This window comes from Balaenoptera ricei, chromosome 3 (genome assembly GCF_028023285.1).
Source record: "Balaenoptera ricei isolate mBalRic1 chromosome 3, mBalRic1.hap2, whole genome shotgun sequence".
NCBI classification, from domain to species: domain Eukaryota; kingdom Metazoa; phylum Chordata; class Mammalia; order Artiodactyla; family Balaenopteridae; genus Balaenoptera; species Balaenoptera ricei.
Genome location: NC_082641.1, coordinates 36,537,971 through 36,552,186, shown reverse-complemented (window position 1 = coordinate 36,552,186; position 14,216 = coordinate 36,537,971). Strand labels below are relative to the sequence as shown.

General features: G+C 43.5%; 1 protein-coding gene across 5 annotated transcripts in view; it reads right to left on the bottom strand.

The window, feature by feature from the left end:
- The window catches only part of NIM1K (NIM1 serine/threonine protein kinase), a 69,870-nt gene that overhangs the window by 39,850 nt on the left and 15,804 nt on the right, over positions 1-14,216 (bottom strand). For 2 of the 5 annotated variants that reach the window (XM_059916332.1, XM_059916331.1), the window contains exon 2: positions 3,963-4,084. The exons of the other annotated variants lie outside the window; for them this stretch is intronic. The gene's annotated coding sequence lies outside the window, so the exon portion shown is untranslated. The remainder of the gene's footprint in view (positions 1-3,962; positions 4,085-14,216) is intronic. 5 annotated transcript variants of the gene reach the window in all.

Here is a 14,216-nt window from a genome sequence, read left to right as displayed (position 1 = left end):
GAAAGACACTCTCACTTCTTCTCACTATGATTATTACCTCTCCCCCAATACACACAACTCATGCAACCTTATTCTCTTAATCTTAATCTCTTCGTTACTCATCTCTACATCTTATTGGGACTCTCCCTCTCTGGGATTTCATTAATTGTCTGTATGGAGATCATTATTCATTCATTTATATATTAAATGAGCATCTACTACGTGACAAACACTGTTCTAGGTGCAGGGGATATGATAATGAAGGAAAGTAGAGAGGATTTCTTCACTCAAGGGGTTTGTAATAATCCTCAAGTCTATCTACACTTGCTATCCTTTCTTCTCTCAGCTTCTTTAAAAGACATTAAATCGGGCTTCCCTGGTGGCGCAGTGGTTGAGAATCTGCCTGCCAATGCAGGGGACACGGGTTCGAGCCCTGGTCTGGGAAGATCCCACATGCCACGGAGCAACTGGGCCCCTGAGCCACAATTACTGAGCCTGCGCGTCTGGAGCCTGTGCTCCGCAACAAGAGAGGCCGCGATGGTGAGAGGCCCGCGCACCGCGATGAAGAGTGGTCCCCACTTGCCGCAACTAGAGAAAGCCCTCGCACAGAAACGAAGACTCAACACAGTCATAAATAAATAAATAAAAGAACGTGAATTTCTTTAAAAAAAAAAGACATTAAATCATATAAATGAATAATTATAACAATATGTTGTTTTATTTTTAACATATAAAGATACAATAGTTAGGGCTTCCCTGGTGGCGCAGTGGTTGAGAATCTGCCTGCCAATGCAGGGGACACGGGTTCGAGCCCTGGTCCGGGAAGATCCCACATGCCACGGAGCGGCTAGGCCCGTGAGCCACAATTGCTGAGCCTGTGCGTCTGGAGCCTGTGCTCCACAACAAGAGAGGCCGCGACAGTGAGAGGCCCACGCACCGCGATGAAGAGTGGCCCCCACTTGCCGCAACTATAGAGGGCCCTTGCACAGAGACGAAGACCCAACACAGCCATAAATAAATAAATAAATAATTTTTAAAAAAAGATACAATAGTTATAACAATAATAGTACAACAAAGAGGAGGGGGGAATGGAGCTATAAAGGAGTAAAGTTTCTTGATTTCACTAAAATTGAGTTAGTATAAATTTAAACTAGGTTCTGGGAGTTCCCTGGTGGTCTAGTGTTAGGATTTGTATCGAGAATCTATAAATAAAATAACTCAATTAAAAATAAAAAGATAACACAAAAAATAACTCAAATAAAAAGACAACCCAATTAAAAATGGGCAAAGGATCTAAATAGACATTTCTCCAAAGAAGATATACAGACGGCCAGTAAAAACGTATAAAGATGCTCAACGTCATGAGCCATCAGGGAACGCAAAACCACAATGAGATACCACTTCACACCCACTAGGATGGCTAGAATAAAAAAGACAGGTAATAACAAGTGTTAGAGAGGATGTGGAGGAACTGGAAACTTCATACACTGCTGGTGGGAATGTGAAATGGTGCACCCCCTTGAAAAACAATCTGTCAGTTTTTAAAACAATTGAATATAGTTATCTCATAAACTAGCAATTCCTCTCCTAGGTATATACCTTAGAGAAATGAAAACATGTCCACACAAAAACTTATATACAAATGTTAATAGCAGCATAATTCATAATAGCTAAAAAGTAGAAACAACCCAAATATCCATCAACTGATGAATGGATAAATAAAATGCGGTATATCTATACAGTAGATATTATTCATCAGTAAAAAGAAATGAAGTACTGACATATGTACAGCAAGGACAAACCTTGAAAACATTCTGCCAGGTGAAAGAAGCAGTCATAAAGGACCGTATATTGTATGATCCCATTTACGTGAAGTGTTCAGAATAGGCAAATCTATAGCAACAGAAAGTAGATTAGTGGTTGGTTAGGGTTTAGAGGGAGGAGTTGGGAATACTGGCTAAGCAGAGCAACATTTCTTTTTAGGGTAATGAAAATATTCTAAAATTGATTGTGGTGATGTAAATATGCACAGCTCTGTGAATATACTAAAAGTCATTGAACTGTGTACTTTAAATGAGTCAATTGTATGGTATTTGAGTTACATCTTAATAAAGCTGTTAAAATACATTTGAAACAGGGCTTCCCTGGTGGCGCAGTGGTTGAGAATCTGCCTGCCAATGCAGGGCACACGGGTTCGAGCCCTGGTCTGGGAAGATCCCACATGCCGCGGAGCAACTGGGCCCGTGAGCCACAATTACTGAGCCTGCGCGTCTGGAGCCTGTGCTCCGCAACAAGAGAGGCCGCGATAGTGAGGCCCGCGCACCGCGATGAAGAGTGGCCCCCGCCTGCCGCAAGTAGAGAAAGCCCTCGCACAGAAACGAAGACCCAACACAGCCAAAAATAAACAATAAAAAAATTAAAAAAAAAAAAAATACATTTGAAACAATTAAGGGAATTAAAATGTTACACTAGAAAATATTCACTTAATGCAAACTACCCAGCCAGCTGCCTTCAAATCTTTTTCCTACTACCTTGACCATATTTTGGATTAAATACAACCTTCTGATTCCAGACCATTCATGCTCCCTTTCTGCCATTCACATTTCTGCACACATCTTCCATCCCAGCTCACTTTTTGTTTTTTGGCTGTGCCACACAGCATGTGGGACCTTAGTTCCCGGACCTGGGATTGAACCTGCACCCCCTGCAGTGGAAGAGTGCAGAGTCTTAACTACTGGACCACCAGGGAAGTCCCTCCGGCTTGCATTCTTAACAGCTATCTCCCCTTTCAGACTTTTATTTAGATCTTGCCTGCTGTTATTTGCCTACACTGTCCAAAATGGCTAGAAGTCCCTCCAGCTTGCATTCTTAACAGCTAGCTCCCCTTTCAGACTTTTATTTAGATCTTGCCTGCTGTTCTTTGCCTACACTGTCCAAAATGGCTAGAACAAAGAATTACAGAATGTTAGAAACTGAGGACACTTCAGTGCTCCTCCCCTCCCACCCCTTCACTTTAGGGCTTAGGAGACAAGGGCCAGAGAGATTACATGACTTGTCCCTAGTTCCCAAAATACTTTGTCTTTGGCCCACCTCTTCCAAAAAGCCTTCATTCATTAAGTGAACACTTCCTTATCTTTCTACCCAATCTCTGACACCAGTCTTTATTGTACTACTGAACTGTACCAAATGCATTGATCTCAAGATGTCATTCACATTTAAACACAAATTTTGCATCCCAGAGGGAAAAAAGCAGCGCTTTTATCTCCATGGCTACTATATCTGACGTCTCAGCTGCTGTAGCTTTTTCTTCTTCTGTTGTCATGAACAATTTAAAATTCATAAGAGTATGGACACCAAGGGGGGGAAGCGGGGGGGTGGTGATGGGATGAACTGGGAGATTGGGATTGATATGTATACACTAATATGTATAAAATAGATAACTAATAAGAACCTGCTGTATAAAAAAAATAAAATAAACTTCAATAAAATAAAATAAAATTCATAGGAGGCTGTCCTCAAACCAGCCAGGAGCAAACACAGGGAAAAACCCCCCACCCGGTTTCCATAAAGGACATTCCCTCAACTCACTTCACAGAAAACCATTCCTGAGGTCTTCAGTAAACAGCACTTTAGCCCATAGAAAATACAGCATCTCCACATTTTTAAATGCTCTCGGGAAAGAAAATGGTAATAAAGGGTATTTACATGTCTTTATAGGTCGATACCCGTAGGTATACCAGGATCAAAGATTAGTTGTTTTTTTTAATCAAATAAATATTCATCTTGATGAGAAATAGAATATCCTCTAGGGAGGCAGGAAATTCATAAATCATGTAGGTGTAAGCAGTCATTCTGGATTTTACATGAAGAGAAAATACATTAATACCAAACTGGCCTTCCATGTGAAGGGAGTAACATAGTAAATAATAATGTAAATCCGTTAAAGAACATGAGTCATGAAGTCAAAGATCACGCAGGCCTACCTGGCTTGGAAAAGCAAAATTCACTGCTCTCTAAAAGGAGAGGAAGGGCCCTCCTGTCTGGCTGCGCCTTTGCTGCTCCAGGAACTGCTGAGCACAGGCGTCTGCACAGAGGACCTTGGCGACTGAGGAAGAGAAAGGCAAATGTAATTAGAGACGCTTTCTTCCCCAGAGCGGGAACACTTTGAGGCTGGTTGAAGAAGAAGTGATTACACAGTGTTGGCGAGGCAGTTTAAGGGGCACCCACCAGGGAGCCAGGAGGCTTCTGGAGCCAGTTCTGAGAATTACATACTGTTCCATGGTGCTTGCTAATTGACCCGGTATTTCAGGCTGAAAATATTTCCCCAAGGAGGTGAGTGAAAGTAGATAACAAGGATCTCATCTCATGGGGCAGCCCACGAACAGAGCATGAGCTCTAGAAACCAGGTATTATTTGAATGTATAAAACTGCAAAAAGATCACAGACTGAACACGGAAAGATTCTGAATTATGCACCAAGAAGATTTCTGCTGTGATTCTCAGCCCACACTCCCCCTCCTCCCTGCCCTGTACTACTTTAGTTTGAATTTTATGAATTATTTATCATTGTAAAGATAAGGGGTATGTACGGATCTGTGAAATGGGCACATCTCTGAGCGCTTCATGATAACAGTCACTTCATTTAAGTGGCGATCTATGCACACATAAGGAAAGATATCTACAAAGTGCAGGAAAAGTTCTGGATGCGCAGTACCCAACTGTTGCCAAGGAGGAGGGAAATGAAGTAGGGGCAGAGGTGGAGAATTCAAGAAGCTCTTTCACATTTCACCCTGTATACTTCAGTGTGCCCTTTTGTTGTTGTTGCTATTTGGACTATTTATGATTATGACAGCAATTTTCTTGGCTTAAGGACTAAAAATATACGTTTACCTCCACCGATTTCTGGGGAACGTGGCCTCTCTCTGGTGACTGTGTATGTAAAAGTAACTCATCTCTGATACAATAAACTGGCCTACCCACCTGGCATGGTCTAGTCCAGCATTCCAAAGCTGAGATTTTCCAGAGTTGTGAGTTTGGAAGTAGGATGACTTGGAAAGAAATGAAATCTGGCACTTTGTGTCAAGTGGTTGAAATGGTGACATAATTACCAACTGACTGTAGAATACACCCCCAGGCAGAAGGGGGTGCTCCAATATTGGTGATGAAAACAATACATGGCACTATGGTGCCAGTATCTGACACCAGGCCTGGAGGAACACGAAGAGGGACTTAAAGCCCTCATGGAGAATACTAGCTGGTGTGCCCTCTGAATTTGTTTTTGTTTCTCTCAAAGTTAGGGCTTTGGGAATCCTGAAGAAAACAGCATAATGAACTCTAGTCTCAGGATCATGGGGGGAATTCTCTTCCCAATTGAGTTATGGATATTTCAGAATATTCAGAAACAACCCCAGAGATGTATTTAGCTGCTGCCTGGGGCCTTTTGTTCCCAGACAGATTTGGGGGCTGACAGTGGGTGATGACATGATGCATGTCATCGGGATAAAGCTGTGTCTCCACAGGCTGAATCTTCTCCTTTTGTCACTGAGCCACAGTTCCAGAGTAAGTAAGGGGACCAGGTTACCTTTGCACAGAGGAGCCACCTACAAGGGGAGGATGAGAGATGGGTGAAAGGAATGGGGGCCCCTGCTGAGGCCTCCGATCTGAGCCAAGGTTGTGTCAGGAGTCTCATGACAGAGCTGTGCTGAAACGGTGGTTATGTCAGAGGCTGGATCTGGTCCTGAGGATTTTAAAGTCTGTGAGGGATTTATTGGGGGCCCTCGGATGAGGGCACTTTAAAATACCCGTTGGAGCCTGGACTAAGTGCAAAGGATGGAGGCACTCTGCAGAGGGAACAGATGCTGGAAGGGTGCCTGCCTGGGAGGGGCCACGGCCAAATGTCAGCAATGACAAGCAGTAGAAATCCAAAGGCAGGGCATGACCCTGCCATCCAAGTCAGAAGTCTCGGCGCCGCCCCTGGCTTCTCTCTTCCCCTCACCCATCACTCAGTCCTGTTGACTCTCCCACTTCAACCCACCCCAGTCTTTTTACCCATCATCCTGACCACCGCCTGTACTGGGCAGGCTGGATCCCACAAGACACAGTGATGCACATGCTTTAGGGCACCAGCGGACCAGGGCACCAAAGAGAAGAGGCAATAGAAGTCTTAAAATATTTTGATATTTGATATAATTTTTTCAATGCATCTAAACAATCATCATAAGAAAAATCAGAACTTGGGTTCTATTATTCTTATTTTATGGTTAGCTTTGCTTAAATTTTGAATTGCATGTGGGGGATGATGATGGTGATGGCCTTTAAAGGTCTCAATCCCACCCGGTACCTAGTTGGCTGAAACAGCCTCTTAGCAGGCTTTTCTACTTCCTGTCTTGCCCAGTTCAACTTTATTCTCCAGGAAACCACCTGCAGGCTCTTTCTAAAATGTAGATATTACTTTCCCACTTAGAATCCTTCATTAAAATGACTGCAGGAGGCCGCTCTCACCTTCTGAGATGGCCCACACTGCATCTGTGGAGCGTGTTTCTCTCTAAATAAATCCACTTCTTACCTATCGCTTTGTCTCTCACTGAATTCTTTCTGCGACGAGACATCAAGAACCTGAGCTTCATTAAGTCCTGAGACCAGAAATGGGAGCAGTTTGAGGGCAATTCCAAGCTGCAGCACGTGGGCAGTAGGGGAGCCGCCCGAGTCCTCCCGCACCGTCGGGCCCCACGACGAGCACGTTATTGATTCCGTTTCTTAAACTTTCCGAGAAACTATATACCTCAGTACTCCATCACGGTCTGAAGGTCGGAGGACCTCAGCTCCGGGCGGGCGCCCTGGAGCGGCGAGGACAGGGAGCTTCTCCCCCGCTTCCTCCCCCCGCTGCCCCTGCCAGCCCAGCGCCACCGCGAATGGATTGTGGGAGCCCCACGCCTGCGGGCGGCAGGACCGGGAGGGAAGGGGCAGCTGCCGTAGCACAGCGAGGGGAGCTCTCCAACCTCCACTTGGATCCACTGACATCACGGGTTCCACGCCGGTCACGGTCAAGGTCCCGGTCTCCCCTGCCCCGCCCTCCCGACTGTCTTCCTAGCGCAGACCCCCTTCCACGTGGCGTACCTGCTCTCTCTGGATACGAACTTTCTATGGTGGGACACTGAACACAGATAGATATAAGGAAGGATGTACGGTCAGTTCCTATGGTTTCTGTAGGTCATCCTCATCTTGTAAATTCTCCACAAAGCAGATCACAGCCGTGAGGAGGAGGGGCTGAGCCCTTGGGGCCAGAGGGAGGAGGTGGCCTCCTTTGCCCCCGGAGCCTTATAGGGGGGTAGGTGCTGCTGTGGCCGCCACCCTGGGGGGCTAGCGCTGCCCTGAGGCCTAGACGCCGGCCTCTCGGTTTGGCTTCAGCTGGGAGTCACCTCATGCTCTGTGCTGGAATCCACTTTTCATGCCTTTGGTGTCTGTAAACCCTGGATGGGTTACTTATTTTGACAAATTGTTGCTTCGGGTCTTTGTAAGTTAAATTTCTTTTCTCTAAGGATAAAATGAATAAAAAAGAATCTCCCAGCAAAAAAAAATTTAAAAAAAGACTACAGGATAAAATTCAATTTCCATTGCATGGTCTAGAAAGCTCTTCAAGATCTGGCTCTTGATTTTATTTCTTAGCTTCATTTCTCATCTCCCCCACTTCCTCTCATTTGCCCCCTCCATATACCCTGATGGGGTTCAGGACATGCTACCCCAAAATATGGCCCCATAGTATTTTAAGCAGGAGAGTCACTCCGACTTTCTTCTCCCCTTACCCTTCTTCCCTGAAACATGTTATACAACCCTCAGGTGAGATGGGCTCTCCCTATACCTGGAGGAAAGGAGCAGTCTTATCTCTGAAGACAAAGGGTCATAGAGAAGAATCCTAACAAAGAGGCTTTGCTAAGTTTCTACCAGTTGACTACACTCAACTCGTACTCCTTAGCCTATCATATTCCTCCATGACTGTCCACTCTTCATCAAACCCAGTGTAAAACACTCAGGCCTGTTTCTTTGGGTTTTCATTTCCTTATGAAGGCTCCCATGTCACATAAGATGTATATGAAATAAATTTGTATCCTTTTCTCTTGTTAATCTGTTCTTGTCAGTTTAATTTCCAGACCCAGCCAAACTTTCCATCCTTTATAACCCTATATTTGAGACATATCAAAACACCTGAGGTCTCATAAACATCCCAGGCTGCTTCATGCTTCTCTGCCTTTGTACATGACATGCCCTCTACATGGACTGTTTCCATGACCCATTCACCATCAGACCTCTAAAACTCTGTCCGTGAAGTCTTCCTTTACTCTCTTACACCCACGGGGCTCTCAGAGTATTTCATGCATCCCTCTAGGTATATCTGCCTCTCTGTGGTGTCACTGTTTGTATGCACATCTCTGTCTACCTGTTTAGACAATGAAGGAACTGAGAGCAGAGATGTCTTATTCCTTTTCTATCTCTAAACAGTGCCTGGCACATCATAGGTACTCAATGCAAGTTTATGGAGTAGAAGAATTAATCAATGAATTAAAACAGGTTTATTTTGTTGGTAAGCAGAAAAATTATTTTAAATTCTTGTTTTACAAGAGATTAATTTCATTCCTTTTCTTAATTTCAGTCACCTAATGTTGAAATTCTACGTATTCAAATTAAGACTACATTCCATTCTCTTTCCTTTCCTTTCCTTCTTTTCCCTTCCCTTCCTTTCCCTTCCCTTCTGTTCTCCTTCTGATACTCCTCGCAAGAATTTAGCTCCTCCTCTGGTTTTCTCCCATGAACACCAACATTTTCCTTCAACATCTTCAAATCCTGTCTGGTGTTTGAGTTACTTGGGTACATATTTGTCCTCCTGACCGGAACGTGGGTTTCTATGGGGAAGGTCCTCAATCTTATTAATTTCAGGATTCTGGGCACCCAGTACCCAGGAGGAGTACATAAATGCTGGCTGACTTGACTTGAATCGTACAGATACTTTAAAAGGTAGTGTGGGGCTTCCCTGGTGGCGCAGTGGTTGAGACTCTGTCTGCTAATGCAGGGGACACGGGTTCGAGCCCTGGTCTGGGAAGATCCCATATGCCGCGGAGCGGCTGGGCCCGTGAGCCACAATTACTGAGCCTGCATGTCTGGAGCCTGTGCTCCGCAACAAGAGAGGCCACGATAGTGAGAGGCCCACGCACTGCGATGAAGAGTGGCCCCTGCTTGCCACAACTAGAGAAAGCCCTCACACAGAAACGAAGACCCAACACAGCCAAAAATAAATAAATAAATAAGTAAGTAAATTAAAAAAAAAAAGTAGTGTGGATCTTGGAAGATACAGATATTTCTCTCACAGACATCCTTCTCTGGCTGAAAAAACAAAAAACCCACCACAAACAACTGTTGTATGATGAAGAAGAAAAGGCAAAAATCTAAAAAAGACAACAAAACAAAAACCAAAACTCTTTCAAGCGCTGTCTCCTAAAACAAGGGCAGGTTTGTTACAAGTGCCCCTCACCCGAGCACCTCTGGCTGGAAAATTTCTGAAACCTTGTGAGTTTGAGGAGATGCCCTACTGCTTTTGTACAGCATTCTAAGGTTCCCAGTGAAGCACACCTCAAATGTGGGTAGACATTCCTAAGAAGGCTATTTGAGTTGGAAGCATCCAATGTTTACAGACCAACGCTTGCTCCAGCCCACAGACAATAAAAACAACCCGATTATGGTTTCCCTTTGGAAGGCTACTGAGGTTAAAATGATCACAGTACAAGTAAAGAAGGCTCCGTTTCCCTCTGTTTTTATTTTAAGGGTGTGACATGTTAGTAGCCTCCAGCAGATTTTGCTGTGTTTTAAAGCATGAGAAATAATCCCTGCTCTATTTTCAAGACCTTCTCTGCACTCCTCAGTTCCTCCAAAATGGTTCTGCAAATATACACACCCATGCACTTGCCTTTGCCCTTCTCCCTACTCCTTGCCTTCTTTGTGTTTACACTTCCCCATGGGAGCCAAAACCAACACTAATTAGTGGTGAATTAAATCCTACCACTAGGACACTAGAGGATCAGTGTTTACCCAGGATTCCAAGGCATCCCTCGTCCCTTGTCCCAAGCTCAAAGACTCACAGTTAAATATGCAGCCCTGAAAGGAATTCTGAGATCTGAATCTATTATGCAATTTATTCCTAAAGTTTTACCATCCCTATTGTAAAATATCCTTTCATGCCCAGGTAGCCTGACATACCCAACTTGCCCTGACTGGAGCACACTTGCTCCTTGTCTCACTCAGCCTTCAAGACCCTGCTGAAGTATCACCTTCTTGGTGTTAGACCAGACAGAGTTAGCTGTTCCACCCTAATCACTCCCACTGAAATTCATTTCTTGATATTCTCAGATCTTATCCTGATATTCTGTCTTGCTATCTCATATCTGATAACCTATCAGCTCATATTCTAATTATGTTTGGCCTTTCTAGACTGACCTCAGCTCCTTGTTTACCTTGTATCCTTAATATTCCCCAGCATCTAGTCCTAGGATATGGTAGGTGCCAAAAAAATATTTGTTTTAAAATAATTAAAACAATATACGAAAGATGAAGTAACATAAACCTATAAACCACAAACTAATAGCACCTTTGGAAGGACGACTGCAAGCAGTCGTGCTTTTAGTTGGTTGTTAACATAGTCCTACTAGCATTTTATTCAATATGACAGAGAAGGTATACTAAAAGCTACTTTTATAAGCAATTACTATATACCAGACACTGTGCTTTTGTATTATTGATCACTCATTAGGACAAACCCTGTAAGACAGATATTAAAATTCCCATTGCACTGATGAAATAACTAAAGTTTATAGAGGCTGAGGAATTGGCCCAAACTCAGAGAGCAAGTGAGTGTCAGGGCAGCATGGGCTCCAGGCCCTCCTGACTCCACTGGCTGCCTCCATGTGGTCTACACTATAGTAGAACATAACGCTCAAAGGAACAGGCCGTTGCCCTGAGGTCCAAGCTTGGGCATGAGTTACAGATAGCAGCAAGGGCAGGCAGGAGAATCAGAAAGGAAGAGTCTTTAAAGTGTTTTGTTTTCTAATAAACCACTGGGCCTGATGAATATCAGTGACAGTAAATATACAAATGGAAGTATCTTTTATTCGAAACTACATAATAGACTTGCCTTCCCCATTGCAAGTACCCGACCTGACTTGATGAAACTCTAGATAACCCTATGCTATTGGATGACAACCTACACAGAGAAAGATCAAAATCGTTCACTATGATTATTATTATTGCTAAACAAGTTCAAATGACTCAATGGAAGTTATAAATAAATAAGAATACACAGCAGGGGCTTCCCTGGTGGCGCAGTGGTTGAGAATCTGCCTGCTAATGCAGGGGACACGGGTTCGCGCCCTGGTCTGGGAAGATCCCACATGCCACGGAGCAACTAGGCCCGTGAGCCACAACTTCTGAGCCTGCGCGTCTGGAGCTTGTGCTCCGCAACAAGAGAGGCCATGACAGTGAGAGGCCCGTGCACCGTGATGAAGAGTGGCCCCCACTTGCCGCAACTAGAGAAAGCCCTCACACAGAAACGAAGACCCAACACAGCCAAAAATAGATAAATAAATAAATAAATAAATAAATAAATAGATAAACTTTCATTTAAAAAAAAATTGTGGTAAAATACATTTAAAAAAAAGTTTAAAAAAATAATTAAAAAAAAAAAAAAAAAGAATACACAGCAATACTTGCTGTATATGTATACACCAGAGAAGAAACAAGCTAGATCACAGCTCAGGCCATCTTGGAATAGAATACCTGTTGAAATTTAGCAGACTGCACAAAAAAGTGAAATTATAAGCCAATTTTGCTCCCTAACATATATATAAAAAATGTAAAATACATAGTAGTAAATGAAATCTGGCAGTATATTTATAAAAGTATGACCAGCTAAAACTTCTCCCAAGAATGTAAGCATGGCTTAACAATAGAAGATGTGTATATTTAATTTAACACATGAATCAATTAAAGGAGAAAAATAAAAGAACAGCTAAGCAGGTGCAGAAAAAGCATTCGATAAAACTGTACACTCGAGCTATTTGTGAGGATTTGGTTCAAGATGGCAGAGTAGAAGGACATGCACTCACTCCCTCTTGCAAGAGCACCAAAATCACAACTAACTGCCGAACAATCATCGACAGGAAGACACTGAAACTCACAAAAAAAGATAACCCACATCCAAAGACAAAGGAGAAGCCGCAATGAAACGTTAAGAGGGGTGCAATCACAATAAAATCAAATCCTATAACTGCTGGGTAGGTGACTCACAAACTGGAGAACAATTATACCACAAAAGTCCACTCACTGGAGTGAAGGTTCTGAGCCCCACGTCAGGCTTCCCAACCTGGGGGTCCGGCAACGGGAGGAGGAATTCCCAGAGAATCAGACTTTGAAGGCTAGCAAGATTTGATTGCAGGACTTCAACAAGATTGGGAGAAACAGAGACTCCACTCTTGCAGGGCACACACAAAGTAGTGTGCACATCAGGACCCAGGGGGAAGGAGAAGTGACCCCATAGGAGACTAACCCAGACCTACCTGCTAGTGTTGGAGGGTCTCCTGCAGAGGCAGGGGGTGGCTGTGGCTCAATGCGGGGACAAGGACACTGGCAGCAGAAGTTCTGGGAAGTACTCCTTGGCGTGAGCCCTCCCATTGCCCACCATCAGCCCCACCAAAGAGCCACTAGGCTCCAGTGCTGGGTCGCCTCAGGCCAAAAAACCAACAGGCAGGGAACTCGGCCCCATCCATCAACAGACAAGCAGATTAAAGATTTACTGAGCTCTGCCCGCCAGAGCAACACCCAGCTCTACCCACGACCAGTCCCTCCCATCAGGAAGCTTGCACAAAACTCTTAGATAGCCTCATCCACCAGAGGGCAGACAGCAGAAGCAAGAAGAACTACAATCCTGCAGCCTGTGGAAAGAAAACCACATTCACAGAAAGATAGACAAAATGAAAAGGCAGAGGACTATGTACCAGATGAAGGAACAAGATAAAACACCAGAAAAACAGCTAAATGGAGTGGAGATAGGCAACCTTCAAGAAAAAGAATTTAGAATAATGATGGTGAAGATGATCCAGGACCTCAGAAAAAGAATGGAGGCAAAGATCGAGAAGATGCAAGAAATGTTTAACAAAGACCTGGAAAAATTAAAGAACAAACAGAGATGAACAAGACAATAAGTGAAATGAAAAATACACTAGAAGGAATCAATAGCAGAATAACTGAGGCAGAAGAACGGATAAGTGATCTGGAAGACAGAGTGGTGGAAATCACTGCTGCAGAACAGACTAAAGAAAAAAGAACAAAAAGAAATGAAGACAGCCTATGAGAACTCTGGGACAACATTAAATGCACCAACATTCGCATTATAGGCGTCCCAGAAGGAGAAGAGAGAGAGAAAGGACCCAAAAAAATATTTGAAGACATTATAGTCGAAAACTTCCCTAACATGGAAAAGGAAATAGCCACCCAAGTCCAGGAAGCGCAGAGAGTCCCAGGCAGGATGAACCCAAGGAGAAACACACTGAGACACACAGTAATCAAAGTGGCAAAAATTAAAGACAAAGAAAAATTATTAAAAGTAACAAGGGAAAAATGACAAATAACATACATGGGAACTCCCATAAGGTTAACAGCTGATTTCTCAGCAGAAACTCTACAAGCCAGAAGGGAGTGGCACAATATATTTAAAGTGATGAAAGGGAAGAACTTACAACCAAGATTACTCTCCCTGGCAAGGATCTCATTCAGATTTGACAGAGAAATCAAAAGCTTTACAGACAAGCAAAAGCTAAGAGAATCCAGGACCACCAAACCAGCTCTACAACAAATGCTAAAGGAACTTCTCAGGCAGGAAACACAAGAGGAGAAAAGGACCTAAAATAACAAACCCAAAACAATTAAGAAAATGGTAATAGGAGCATAATATTGATAATTACCTTAAATGTGAACAGATTTAGTGCTACAACCAAAAGATACAAACTTGCTGAATGGAAACAAAAACAAGACCCATATATATGCTGTCTACAAGAGACCCATTTCAGACCTAGGGACACATACAAACTGAAAGTGAGGGGATGGAAAAAGATATTCCATGCAAATGGAAATCAAAAGAAAGCTGGAGTAGCAATTCTCATATCAGACAAAATAGACTTTAAAATAAAGACTATTACAAGA